Source organism: Homalodisca vitripennis, chromosome 2, assembly GCF_021130785.1.
Source record: "Homalodisca vitripennis isolate AUS2020 chromosome 2, UT_GWSS_2.1, whole genome shotgun sequence".
In the NCBI taxonomy this organism is placed as follows: Eukaryota; Metazoa; Arthropoda; class Insecta; order Hemiptera; family Cicadellidae; genus Homalodisca; species Homalodisca vitripennis.
In genome coordinates this window covers 43,284,470-43,298,584 of record NC_060208.1, presented here as the reverse complement: position 1 = coordinate 43,298,584, position 14,115 = coordinate 43,284,470, and the positions used below count along the sequence as shown (strand labels likewise).

The 14,115-nt window shown below is 33.2% G+C and overlaps 1 non-coding gene across 1 annotated transcript; it reads left to right on the top strand.

The window, feature by feature from the left end:
• The first annotated feature begins 279 nt into the window (after nt 1-279).
• Trnar-ucg lies at nt 280-352 on the top strand. Its single transcript has one exon. It is a non-coding gene; the product is annotated as a tRNA-Arg (tRNA).
• Nucleotides 353-14,115: the final 13,763 nt, after the last annotated feature.

The window sequence follows — 14,115 nt, the reverse complement described above, 5'->3', positions numbered from 1 at the left end:
TATTCAAACATTTTATTTGTAATTATTTTATAAGTATAAACTATTTATATATTTTTTTAATAATATGCTTCGTTATATACGATTATTAAAAATCAATTATTCACAATTTAGCTTGCACAGGTTTGAAGACCTAGAATATCTGTTGTCATGAATAGAAAACGATACTATTTTTAACTGGTGATTTTAACTTCACTGAAATGCAATAGCTAAAACAAAAATTAATGTGCCACAACAAAACACAATGGATCCAGGGATTACCGTAAGGCGCCATCTTGCACGGACCGTGTGGCCTAATGGATAAGGCGTCGGACTTCGGATCCGAAGATTGCAGGTTCGAGTCCTGTCACGGTCGCTTAAACTTTTTGCCTCGGTCAGCTGCGTTAAATATAGTTTATAATATTTTGTGTGCATACAAAAATATATATTTTGTCATTATATTCTATATTAGTATGTTTAATTATTGGGAAATTCAAATCGCTTCGGAATAAACATTATTAATTCAAACAATTATGTTAATATTCTTATGTATTTAATTATAATAATCACCAATTCATAAAAATAACGGGTTTGAAATTTAAGTATAAGTATAATATAATTATAAAGTTAAATTTGAAGTATGGCATCGCTGACAATTTAAACTAATTGAAGATATGAATGAAACAAAACAGAGAACAGGCTAAGAAGAATAACGATGAAACAATAATTAACTATTTTGTTTAAAAATACTATTGTTAAAAAAACCTTTTCAAATTTCCATTCAATTTTTAATTTTTTTATTATCATAATATACAAAAATATTATAATTATAATTTAGCAAATTGTTGTCATTTCAATAATTTTAGCAGCGTATTGCATAATTATGTACTCACACGTTATGCTCCTTCAAAGTTTAACTGGTTATTTATATACTTTACAGTTTTGAAGTAAAGATAACATTTTCAGCAGGCGTTAATTCGTCGTCAAAGTATTGACTGAATTGCTCTTGCTTAATGAACTTAAACAATTATAAATTAATTTAAATATTAGTACACTACTCACCCTTCGCTTAGTGTAGCGTTGCACGAAACAATGGAAATGGGCCTCTGCGAAGCATTAGTGGCTTGGGACGATGCTACAGGTAAAATTTATATGTTTTTATAATTATGGCGGCCATGTTCACTTCTCAAACCTCGTGCCGTGTTACGGCTTTAATTTAGACGTATAATTAAAGGAGATGGCTTATTAGATATATCATTAGTTATGAAAGAATCTAAACTTTGTTTGTACTTCTTTGTTTTAATATTAAAAAGTATGCTTACTAACAAATAATAAAACTAACACATTTATAAAAAAATGTGTTATTAATTAGCCTATATCTTTAAAATGAGACATACCCCATAACGCTACGATCCAAATAAGTGCGTAAAAGTGAACTAGGTGTAATATTGTTGTTATGGCGAATACCTACAGGTCATTTCATTACAGCTTAGCCTAGCTGTTGGCTGTGTAGATTTTCAATGTCGAAAAACACATTTAGAGGATAATGAGATCTGAGATCTGTATCCAATAAGAGCCCAACGCAAGTACTGACTGGAAAAGGTTCCATGAAGAGCGAATGGGTGACAGATGTATGACCCAGTATAGGCATTGTCCTCGTCGACAAGACCCATGTAGCTGGTCCAACCTTCAAATCTGAAAACAGCTTTGTCATTCCATATTTTACAATAGACTCGCGTCCCTCCAGTTGTCCTGTACACTTATCATCTTCAAAGTCACCGATTTGAGTGTCTTATACAAGAATCGATTCACTACTGATTGTTGTTTTCGGTAGTACAAGCTGTCCACGGTTGGTACCCAGATTTCCTGCGTCAAATAAGTAGTGATTTCTTCAGTAATCGTCGGAAGAGGTATCCTTCTGTACAGACAGAGTCGTGTCAGTCGGTGGCGCTTTATTTATAAAACTCATGTCATTTCCTTGCAACAACGGTTCATGTAATGTGAGTGTCCAACATTGGGTAGAAAAGGTATGGACAGTGATCGGAGACAGGGAAATTCCTTCCGTGAAAGTGATGGCGAAAATTGAAATCCACTTGTTGGCCAACCAGCGCAACCTGTTCCAGCAGGTTTGCCGGTGCCTAAGAGGCTTTATTGATCCTTTGGATTCCGTCTCTTTTGGAAGTCCTTCTCTAATCTCGAACCAAAAGGGTTAGATACCCGAATTTGAAACTTCACCACAAACTAACTGGTAGGGAGCCACAGTAATGGGAGTTGCATTAAAATTGAGTTTGTTTATTTGTGCGTTCATTCATATAAAGCAAATAATGTACCGGTAATAATTTCCAGTTTTTATGTCGATAACGACGAAATGAGGTCGAGGATTTTGGCGCAACTGCAACTTTAAACATTCATAACTTGGAAACTCTTCATGTGGTTGAGACAAAATGTGTATGTAAGTTATTTAAAAGTGTACAGTTTTTTAGTATGAAATTTCAAATTTTAGACGTATTTGAAAAAATTATTATTAAATTACTATTTTAACTTTGATTCTTCGCTTCAAAAATTTGGTATTGGTCTTTTTATGGGTCTCTTAAAGTCATTATGATCTTATAAACCTAGTGTAAATTTAAACGTTAAAGAACACAGAATCAATTGAGCAGGATTTATTAATTTATGGCCGGCGCCTGCTCATTCATTCATACATGCAAACCGCCAGATTGCCGTAGCAACACGCCCTCTATGTCTAAACGCAGAATTATGTTAACTCCCGTTTGTAGCTCTACTGGTTAGCTTGTGAACCTTCAAACTCGGTAATCTAAACATTTTTGAACTGACAGTAGTCTGCACCAGTCACTGGCTGAGTTACTCATAGGTATGTGGAATGCAGTTCAATCACATAGGCCTACTTGTTTCATCCAAACTTGATTTTGACTGTGGTTGCTTCCCTGACAAATATAACCAACCTTCATATAGCCAGGATTTCACATCACAACAACAAAATTGACCTTAATATCTTAGAAATTAATTATTCTCAAAAAAAGCCATGCCATTTAATTTAAAGGCTTTTGGGGTTTTGACGTTACATTTACATTTAATTTGTAAATTGTGTATGCAATAGTTAACACATTTATAACGTTAATTATAATTTACCTTATTTCGTATGATTTTTATCTGAATTATATTTTAACCCAAATTATTATTTGCTATACTACCTACTTGACTCGTTGTTGTAACGGAGGATATATAAATTGAAAGAAACATAATATTGTCGAGATTTGAGAAATAATATAAAAACCCAGCTCTATAGAAAGAGCAGAATTGTTGCAACGGAGTGTATGTACTGAAACTTTCAAGCGATGTACATTTTTCATAGATAATAAATATCATTCAAGTCAATTTTGATTGGAATTTTAGTTTCAAAACATAATTAATGGCAGAGACCATATAATTACTGACAACCTGGATTCATAAATAATTGCTGCAATCGCAGAAGGATTGCTAAACAGGAAATTGCAATAGCAGAATTCCGGCGAGACATTTATCTCCGTTAAGTTGGCAACACCGATTTGCCTAGAAATCAGATCAGCTGTTCCAGCGTCCAGCTGACCGCCTATCAACAACACCTGTGGGGCGAGGCTGTTCTCATTTAAACATAACCTCACTTTCTCCATCTGTGGTCGTTATCTGCTATCAATTGACATTTAATTTGGCAATTTTCGCGCTGTAAACACTGATGCGTAATCTTCCTTCTTTGTTTTGAATTATAGGAAACTGATTTTATATTCGAGTTTCATTATCAATTAGCATTTTGTTTCTTACTTTCAGTTACAACTACCATAAGATAATGTAATAGTACGAGACATATTACATTACATTACCGTAATGCACCCATTATTTTTTTAGTCAATCCAACTATTAAAATTTGCAAGTCTGGATTGGGCGCGGTGTTGCCATTTGTAACGGAATGACTAGTGAAAGGAAAATTGATTGATTTCAACGATTTTCGAGCAATCGTTACTACTCATCTTTACTCCTCTACCTTCTTGAATCTTTTGCCTTCACGGTGTAAATTAACAAGTATTTACATTATGACACAGAAAATGAGTCTAAAGAATAATAAATTAAAAACATGCAGAATAACAGAACGCCGAAGAACAAAATGGATGTGAAACAACCGAAACGAAGCGACATCGTTGTGTTGCGTCATAGCCTACTGATAATCAGCTGATGTGGCAACGCCGCAATTTGAGGGGGAAGTGGGATGCTGCCCATATTGCAACGATGTTCTCCTACTATATTAGCAACAACGATTTATTAAAAATGTAAACATTTATTTGACTTTAACTATGACGATTCGGTAACGTTGTTTACAGTGATACTATTACAAGTCGCTATTTCTAAACAAATTAGTCACCCAACACATAATAAATTAATAAAGAGAAGGTAATAAAAGTATGTATTGGTACTTACGGTTTTGCACAATTTTTTTATTTAGTTATATCTTAGTTTCTCGAGAAAATTGTCATTAAAATATAATGTATCTATATAAATATAAATTTATTTTTAATCTCTTCATACTACTATATCCATTTAGAAATCTTTTACTAAATAATCTATTACAGCTATGAAATCGCGATATATTGAAATCAGCTATTCTCGTTAACACTTAGTATTCTTCTTCTTGGGTTCTTGATGTTTTCATATCCAATTACACGGCAAACTTGACATTTTTAAGATAATGCAGCTATATGGACATATGAAAATGAACTACCTCTCTTAAAACACTAAGTTTCGTTTCTAAAACTTATTTTATCTAATTAAAAATGCTGTATTTATACAATCTTGTACAGAAATATTTGGTCCGTTGGTTTTTTAAACTATTAATGCGTAATGGTAGTTATAACGTAACACGGGCGTTTTCTGTAATTTTTTTAAATAAATTGTTTCAATTTTAAACGTTTTTATCATTTAAGGTCATGAAACAGTTTATAAAAGGAAGTAATATACTCTTAAGTACAGCTTCAAGAAAGGACTCTTGGTTTCAATACCGTGCGTTAATCGTTTACATTTAACACATTTTTTGCTGACTGACTATATTAAGTTTTTCTTATGTTTAATACCTGAATTAAGGTGATTTAAAATATTATTTGTTGTAAATATGTTACGTAGATTGTGTTTACAAATTAGTTAATATAACAAGCATATTAAAAAGCAAGCAATAAAACTAAATATTTGAATATTAACTTGTTTAATGCTTATTTGCTATTAAAAAATATATATTTCACTTTTAAAATAAAAACAGTCATGGGGTTAAAGTACATCACGATAACTAAAAGTCAAACTCGCAGTTCAGTGTCGTATACATTTAATCTGTTCCTAGAACCGAATGTAATTGAGTGAATTAATTGACTCCCGGTTTAGTGTTCTTAAGTGAAGTGCTGCAAAGCTCAAGTGACCCTTTTCAAGAGGTGAACCAGTCAATTATTAACTTCGGAGCCAATATAGTAGGGCAATAACTCCACAGTCTGTTACATTCTATAATTAATGATATTTTCTTTTTGGTGAAACACGTAGTAAAAACAGTTTTTTGTACTGAATAAGAATGTGGTTAAATTAGAGTTCTAAAAATAGTACAATTGAAACATACGAACGATTTTCAATATTTATGATAGCATATGTTTGAATACCGAGTTCGAACCAATCATTGCGTATCGTAGTTTAAGATTTTGGGGAAAGTTTAAAGTTTAAAATATTGGAATTTAGTCACTGCGGTATGTGACGAGAAGCATTGAGTTAATTTTAATTGTCAGTTAGTGTACGTATTCCGTCAAATCATATATAATTAGTTTATTTTATAAACTTGAAAATTCAGATGAAAAATACTATCGGGAAGTAACGTGAAACTATTTTTGTTGAACTTTTTTATTGGTTCAAACAAATTTACGGTTATTCGCCGCAGTTTGGCGAATGTAGGCTATTGGACAAAATGTGCGTGTGAACATAGCGAAACAACTTATACTATTAAATTATTTGTGGTAGTGATCCAGTACTGCCTGTTTATTTAAAAGTGAAAATAAAGGAAAACTAAAATTTATTCTAAAAAATACAAACCTTAGCTTAGTACAAATCCTAACTTATACCATCATAAAAAAATTGATAACGTAAAATATAATCTATAACAGAAGTAAAGAAGAGTTATAATTGTAACAAAAAGAAACGGAGAATAAATATCCTCACATGCGAAGCCTGAATAGAGATATAAACATTTCATGAATAAATACAAATCAGCTTGTTTTAGATCTAGCATTGTGAAAAAATTATAATCTATTCCCAAATACACTTCCATATTATTGTTTCAATATATGAACACAACTAAAACTAATGATATAATAATACTGTAAAATGAAAGTAGACAAAATCATAATCTAAATGCAAAAGTGAAAAATATTTATCGTTAGATTCACTACTGATTTAATAATTATCACAAATTAAAATTTAACCCTCTTAAAAAAACACTCTATTTTATAATACCTAAGTTAAAAAGTAGAAAAATGTTCCATACTTTCAAATGAAAACAGGCACAACCTAACCAACCTTAAACATCTAGTTCTACCATTTTGTGACCGTATACTTAATGGCAACCTGTTGTATATTCTAGCACCCTCAAAAATAAAATAAAAACTGTGAAGGAAACAGGATATTTCCGGACATTTGCCATCGTTCAGTGAAACAATAAATCAGTAACACTACGTTTCGAGATCTGCAATCTGATCTCTTCTTCAGGTAATAACTAACCTAATACATATAACATAATATTACATAACATAACACGTAACATAACAACGTAACATAACAACTAACATAATACATGTAACCTTCAAACAAAGAAAAAGAAACTCTTTGCAAAATGGTCATTTGCCGGTCTGGAGAAAAATACGTCATCCTTAGACTTCAGCTAGTTTCTGTAAGACATTTTTCAACAATGTAATTTTTTTAAATATATATAAGGTCTTTTATTTATAATGTTATTTTTTATTTTGATTGCAAGTGCTTTAAAGGAATGATAAAAGTAACTCACCAGCATATAATTATATTTCTATTTATTTATTATTTAAACATCTAAGATTATATACTTGCAGTGTAGAATGTTCATAAGCCAATCTATAGACCAACATAATTATTAACGAGTCATAAAATAGGATAAATGAGTGATTTTAATGTTACAACCGAGAGGTAGTGGTTTGTTCGTCCCGATCACAACTTCTGCATGAACTGTTTATGGAAGCACTAACAACGCTCCATTAATTACAACGTAACCCTATCAGTACTAGCATCAATTTCCAGGAATGCAATGAAAGAAAAGGGGCGTAGATCCGTAGACAGACACACCCAGAAACTTTCCCGCATTAGCGGTATAGAGGCGTCCTATTACAACAGTGTCGTGTATACTTTCCCGCGCTTTGTAATTCTGTTATGTCACGCAGCTGCGCTTAGAACTTTCTGTGAACTGGGAATACCCACCAGGGGCGTAACTAGGACTTTACTTAAAGAGGAGAGGGTCTAATAGAAAACCTCACCACACCGAGAGTATGGTACGGTACAAATAAAAATTAAAATGATTCATACGTAATTAAAATACGTAAAACATGTAACTGCTGTTTTAACAAGTGCGATTGCCGTTACATGACTTCCCTTTGATTTTTAGCGTCCTTGAGGGGGGGGGGAGATTCTACCCCCTCATCGATCCATGGTTACGCCACTGCTCCAGAGTACGATCATTATGGCAGTACGAAAAACTGGACTATTCAAAGTTTTGCTTACATTTCACCTTCATCTTATAAGATACTAGATTCGCCGCTGGTTGGGTTCAATGTTCAGGGTGGAATAAATGTAATCGTCATCATGAATGACGTAACCACATAGGGAACCATTACGTCATGGCATGTCATTTGATGCCCTGTAGGAATGCTGTATTAAGCGAAAATAAAAATCAAGTCTCGAGCGAATATAATAATTTTATTGCGAGCATTGAGTTTATTAGAAAATGAAAGAATTTGAAAATTTCAAAATAGTGTTGCTTTATGTGTAATTAATGAGCTAAAATAAAATAAACGAGTTTTACGAACTTACGGAGATGTAATTACTCTCCAATAGTCTAAGTGTTTAATAACTGTATAAATAGCCTACGTGTGAACAACAACAGAACGCACCAATATTTATTGACGCCAATTTTATTGCTCATTCCATATAGAGGGTATCGATAAAATTCACTCAAACAATAAATTAAAATATAAATTATGAGTTTGGCTATGAATATTTATCACATAATAGCGCACAGTAGCCTACTTTAATTAAGTTTAAAAGATTAATTCTAATTATCATATTCTTGTCTTGTGACGACTTTCTCCTCGTCTCTACACACCCTTGGTCATCATTTTAGTCTTCACTCTTCTGTTTTTGGACCGTGACACAAGATATGATTGAACGAATGACCGCGACAACAAGATATGTTTTGGCCCCTCCTCATCTTTCCACTTGCCCACCAGTCGGACATTTTGACAGATGACCAACTCTACAGATTCCTCGACCTTCTCGATTACATCTTCCTCGACATGTTCGCTTCGTCGCCTCAATTTAATTTAACTTTCTCGTTCAGGGGGGAATATAATCGACACTGCTTAAGCTTACGAATACAATAAATCTTACAGGTCCGACATCGGAGTAATGGCAATATTCACACATATATTTTTAAATAATATAAAGTACAAAAGTGTGTGGTTCTCATGAAAACGTTTTGATCTGATAAAGGAACGCCTATTTCGTCCGCATGTGCCTTGATCTGACAAGGCCATATTTTTGGGACACCATAGTTTTTATATCTCAAAAATCACTTCTAAAAATCTATAAGTGACATATAAAGCATAGAAATGTATGTTATAAACGAAATACATCATAAAATATGGGGTATGTTTGCTTAAATTAAGTTTAGTCCGCTGTTCTAATAAATGGTTTTAATTGCATTTTGTATATTGAAAGAAAATATAGAAAGTTGTTTTACAAGTACGATTTGGTTTGAGAAGGTCTAAACTTAGAATGTAACGTATATTCCGGACTAGGAATTATACGGCGTTGTTCTATTTTAAGGCATATATCTACGCAATATTTACCATAATTTCCCTTTTAGAATCTAATGACGGAATAGCCCCATCTTACTTACGGACTGGTGTTGTGGGGAGCTTGTGCAAACAATCAATTCCTGAGATCGTTCAAGCTGCAAAAGCAAGCGATCCGCATTATCGCTCAGTTGAAATTTATGGTCGTGAAAGGTAGCCTTCAAAATTTGCATGTTTGCAATTGTTGACGTTTCCCAGTCTCTACATCTTGAAAACAACTCTGTGTTGTATGTCTAAATGTGCCATGACGAATGGCCGAGACATACATGTGTATGAGACTAGAGGCAGAAATAACCACCGAACTGGTAGACACAGAACGGTGGTTTATGAACGCTTGCCTTCACAGGCAGGTGTTCATTTCATCAATAAATTACCAGATTCGATAAAAAACGTTCCAACGTCCAAGGTGTTAAACAAGTTTGAAACGCTTTTTAGTGTCACAAACATTTTATAATTTTGACGGGTTTTTGGCATATGACTGGCGATCACCAATTAAAAAGACTGACTGACTCCGTCGCTGGAATTGGGAATAATTGGGGAATGAATGGACGTGGGTAAGTTTGCAAATTATATGTTTGAATGCGATTTCTTGTGGTGTGTATGACAAAACTTTACCGAGTAAAAAGACAAAGGTTTATTTTTACCATGCGTTGTAAAACGTTCTGGCAATAAAAATCTGATTTGATTTGGAATGGCATGAGCACAGCTTCCTCTTCACTTATGGCCAAAATCAGCCCTGTAAGTCCTTCACTCACCCGCGTACTCAAACAATTGTCAAGAACAGATTTTGTTATTGCCACTGGCTTAGTGTAGCCGATATGTTGTGTTCTTGTCATGATATCAGTGAAAAACTTGGCTTGTGAAGGACATAGTTACAAGCAGGTGGCAAGCCAATCCGGTCGGAACATCAACATAAGACTTCCCGAAGCTCCAATGAGCATCATGTTTATTCACCCATTGTGTGGGTTGGCAAGTTATCATTTGAGAAAGGTCGTTGCTCTCACCACGAAATGGCCACCAATGGAGACATGGACCACAATGGGTGTCGTCCATGCATAAAAAACAATGAGCCTACTGAGCGCATTCTCTTGGCGTATTGATTGTGTAGGTTAGCGCCTGAAACGAAAGTCTTCTTGAATCTTAATTCATGTTCTATTTCTAGTGCAACGATGAATAATTAAAAAAAGTTAGTTTAATTGATGTTAGCGTTAAATTTGACAAGTTTATCAAGACGTTTTTATTTCTTATATAAAACCGTGTTAAATATTCGTAACAATTTAAAGATGTTGGTTTACCTAGACTGGAACCGTTTTCCTTAAATTATTGAAGGCAATTAAAATAGCTTGTAACTTCTGTGATGATAAAATAGTGTTTTGGTGTCCTTAAATGGGCACGCTTAGTTCCGTTGATCTTTCCTTTATCCGTGACCGAGAGTCAAGGATAATAATTGTGACCTTAGTGCAGGGAGATTGGCCCCTCACATTTAGCAGGGCGTCCATAATTGTATTACTATAAATACAACTGTGAAAAGTGTAATGATATGCAAGTGTTCATAAAAGAGATGGCCGTGTTTGAAACATAAGAGGTCATTCTCTTTGTAAAATTCCAACTTCTGACATTTTTTCTCTTTCAGTAGATTCCAGAAATAACCTAACTCGTTGATATGTTCCTACTATAATACTTCAAAAAGAGTTTTACGACATTTTCTGATCAGAAATTGTGTTTTTCATAACTGCTTGGTTTGTTGTTTTATATATTTTGTGGCTATAATGGGAAATAATCAACAAGTTACTAAAATGTAGCTGGTGACACAATACATTCTTGGGTAGCGTTCCATTCGCGTTATATATAGTGATTAATCTCTTGGTCAAATTTCAACTTTGAAGAAGAAAACTCACAAATTACATTGTCTACAACTTTTTAACTTATAGTTTATTTTTAATTCCTGCAGTGATCACTTTGTATAACATATGTCACTTTCCTTGAGATGACCTTAGAAGAATCATAAAAAATCGGAGATTTTATCAAGATATTTTGTCTTTACACATTTCCAAGTACAATCACAATACACCACAAATTCTCTTATATTTTTCTTAGCAAGGTAGAACTTTCTGTGCACCCATTTTTTGGCTAATACCACAAATTATACTAGTTATCACTAATACTACAACAATCAAAGCTAATACTAATAAATATGTGAGAAGAACAAAAAGCGAGCAACAATACTATCTGTCATTTTTCAGTCCCAACAAAATTATGCCAGATGTCTAGCAAAGTACGTGTCTAACTATCAAGGATGTGTTTTCGTTATTAGTTTTAAACTTAAAACACCGATAGTTGAAACTCAATAAAAAAGAGGACAAAATATGTAAGTGAAACGAACAATTTATTTATCAATTTAACACATTTAATCACGTCACCGTTTTCGTACTGATCTTCCAAACCTCCTTTTAAAAAGAGAAGGTGATCTTATCCACATAAGAAATATGGGATGAGAGTATACCTCAATAAACTCAATAAAAAGAGGACAAAATATGTAAGTGAAACAATTTATTTATCAATTTAACCCATTTAATCAAGAGAATCCCTTGACCACGTTATTCTACGATGCCCAGCCTACGAGTTTGCGAGAGACCTGCGCTTTAAGATATTAAATAATCTACTTAGATCACATAATATGAATTTGATTGATATATTAAAACTTCATAACATAGAAATATACAAGGAACTCAACCAATTTTAAAAACAAATAAAAAAACACATATAGCTTCAAAGACAGTACACCAACATATATGTCTCCCTGGAAAAATAAATATTCAATGAAAATCCATAGTAACACAAAATAACATATGTATGGCAGAAGTTTAACCCCCAGAGAACCACGAGGCGTCATGGGAATTCACCCGAGCCTGTTTAATTAAACGAAGAGAAAAAAAAGTCACCGTTTTCATACAGATCTTCCTAACATCCTTTTAAAAAGAGAAGGCGATCTTATCCACATAAGAAATATGGGATGAGAGTATACCTCTGAATTGACACTCACATATTAATAATAACAATAAAAGTAATGAACATACAAACAGTACACACGAGTTCATAAATTAAAAGTGAGGTTATGTTGGCGCCAAAACAGCAAGAGCCGTGACAGATCAGCTGACTGCCCGGCAGATACGACGAGCTCCTCCCGTTTGTGTTTAATGGGGTGATCGTGACAGGCGGAGAGGAGAAAAAGTGGGGATGGAGGGGCCCCTCCTGCCAACTAGAGATAGCCCGCGTATTAGAATAGTGGAATAAGCAGTCCGCGCGTTCTCGCTCTGTACTCCTCTGAATTTAATAGAGCCTGGTGGTGTAATATGTATATGTATGTATATTGTATAAATGTAATATATATATATATATTACATTTTCAAAGCTGGATGCTGCAGGATGCAGCGCAATTAAAATTTATTTCATTGAACCGTGATTTTACAAACGTAATTAATGGCAGGCAATTACTCTTGTCTACATACAAATAAACCAATACAACGGAGTATCGAAATACCAAAAAGACGTAAGGAAGTTCTAATGTAACAAAGTAACTTCGTTACATTCAGTGGCGTAGCTATAAAACATTCGAGGGTGGGATTAAACATCCAGGAGGATTAAAAAAGAGCCCTACTTAGCATAGTAGTTAAAGAATTTATCTTCAGGGTCTCCAAACACAAAATCAACAATTATGTTGAGTTTTTTAATTGCATCTTTCGTATTAAAATGTAAACCAATAAAATTGTTTCGTAAACATTATATTTGGTTCATTGCATTTTCCAACTGCCTTAATCAAATAAAATATAATTTGTAGGTTACATTACTATTAGTTAGAAATTATTCGATAATTTCCATGTACTATAGATCAGATCAGCATTATAATCGCGTACGCCAGACGACACAAAATGACACTTATCAGGCTTGGTCGAAGTTGCATGCACAATTTCAAGTCTATAGCTTATTTCTCATTCTCTATATATCCAAACAAACAGACAGAGAAATATATTGCTATTGCTATAAGTTAAAACTTGATCGTAATAAATTTGAGGTTATTAAAATATGAATACTTAAACAAAGTGTTTTTCAAATACTAAAGTTCTCAAAAGAAAATACGATAAGATATCAAAGGACATGCCACAGAAAGGAGATATGAGTCAACCAATACTGCAACCCTGCACCTGGCGTAGAAACGCTGGCTTGACTTATCACTAGTTTATCATATATACATATATATACATATATATATATATATATATATATATATATATATATATTTAAACTAAATAATTTGAAGTGTTTCTCATTAAATGTAATGTTAATCTACGGCCAATAACTTCCAAAGGTAAGTTGGAGAAATTGATTTTGTAATGGGTACTGTAAAGATGAAATTGCTTTCAGATTAAAACGTATAAATACCAGAGTTTTAAATAACCAACAGAGTAACCACTAGAGTTACAATAACAGGAACCACATTTTCATTTAGTGGTTTATTTTGTAGTTTAGGCATATAGCTGGATGGACATATAAGCTTAAATGGCTATAGCCAATTTCAGCAAATTTTCAGGGAGCGAAAACATTTTACAGAGAAATGTATATCATGTTTGTGGAATAGTTGATTTTAGTAAATTATGGAATGATTATTAATATCTATAGACAAATTTTGAATCTACAAAAATTACTAACAAAATTATCTTAAATTTAGTCCAAATAGAGGGGTGTTGGGGCTTGTAACACCCACAGTGGTAAAAAACATTCGGGGCAAATTTCAACTTGAATGTGTTAAGCTGAAATCATATTCGTTGTCGACGCAAGCTCTTAGTTCAATTTTCGTGTTTATTTGATTTTATATTTTATCTACAGCAGCTGACAGACAGACAACACAATAAATTCAATAAATTGTATAAATTTGTATAATTGTATCATAAATCTGTACAGTAATATA